At 40.1% G+C, this 1,275-nt stretch overlaps 1 non-coding gene across 1 annotated transcript; it reads left to right on the forward strand.

The window, feature by feature from the left end:
- The first annotated feature begins 536 nt into the window (after positions 1-536).
- Positions 537-644, forward strand: LOC112761518 (small nucleolar RNA R71). The gene has a single exon (XR_003181910.1). It is a non-coding gene; the product is annotated as a small nucleolar RNA R71 (small nucleolar RNA).
- Positions 645-1,275: the final 631 nt, after the last annotated feature.

The following is a 1,275-nucleotide window of genomic DNA, read 5'->3' on the forward strand; positions in this document are numbered from 1 at the left end:
TGTTGCTGAGTGTATGATGGAAAAGGCTTGCTATTGCTAAACCTGTTTCTTCCACCATTATTAAAGCCTTGTTGAGGCCTTTGATCCTTCCATGAGAGATTTGGATGATTTCTCCATGATGGATTATAGGTGTTTCCATAAGGTTCACCTAAGTAATTTACCTCTGCTATTGCAGGGTTCTCAGGATCATAAGCTTCTTCTTCAGAAGATGCCTCTTGAGTACTGTTGGATGCAGCTTGCATTCCATTCAGACTTTGAGAAATCATATTGACAAGCTGAGTCAATATTTTATTCTGAGCCAATATGGCATTCAGAGTATCAATTTCAAGAACTCCCTTCTTCATAGGCGTCCCATTACTCACAGGATTCCTCTCAGAAGTGTACATAAACTGGTTATTAGCAACCATGTTAATGAGTTCTTGAGCTTCTGCAGGCGTTTTCTTTAGGTGAATGGATCCACCTGTAGAAGTATCCAATAACATCTTTAATAGCTCAGATAAACCATCATAGAGTATATCCAGGATGGTCCATTCTGAAAGCATGTCAGAAGGACACTTTTTGGTCAGCTATTTGTATCTTTCCCAAGCTTCATAGAGGGATTCACCTTCTTTCTGTCTGAAGGTTTGAACATCAGCTCTAAGCTTGCTCATCTTTTGAGGAGGAAAGAACTTGGCTAAGAAAGCCATGACCAGCTTATCCCAAGAGTTCAGGCTGTCTTTGGGTTGAGAGTCCAACCATATTCTAGCTCTGTCTCTTACAGCAAAAGGGAAAAGCATGAGCCAGTAGACTTCAGGATCTACTCCATTAGTCTTAACAGTATCACAGATCTGCAAGAATTCAGTTAAGAACTGAAAGGGATCTTCAGATGGAAGTCCATGAAACTTGCAGTTCTGCTGCATCAGAGAAACTAGCTGAGGTTTCAGCTCAAAATTGTTTGCTCCAATGGTAGGGATGGAGATGCTTCTTCCATGTAAATTGAAATTCGGTGCAGTAAAGTCACCAAGCATCCTCCTTGCATTATTATTATTTTTGGCTGCCATCTCCTCTTCCTGTTTGAAAATTTCTGAAAGGTTATCTCTGGATTGTTGTAATTTAGCTTCTCTTAGTTTCCTCTTTAGAGTCCTTTCAGGTTCTGGATCTGCTTCAACAAGAATATTCTTGTCCTTGCTCCTGCTCATATGACAAAGAAGAGGGCACAGAAAAAATAATAATAACAATAATAGGGATCCTTTATACCACAGTATAGAGGTCCCTGTGTGAGTGGAAGAAAGGAAG

Source organism: Arachis hypogaea, chromosome 16 (assembly GCF_003086295.3).
Source record: "Arachis hypogaea cultivar Tifrunner chromosome 16, arahy.Tifrunner.gnm2.J5K5, whole genome shotgun sequence".
Lineage (NCBI taxonomy): Eukaryota > Viridiplantae > Streptophyta > Magnoliopsida > Fabales > Fabaceae > Arachis > Arachis hypogaea.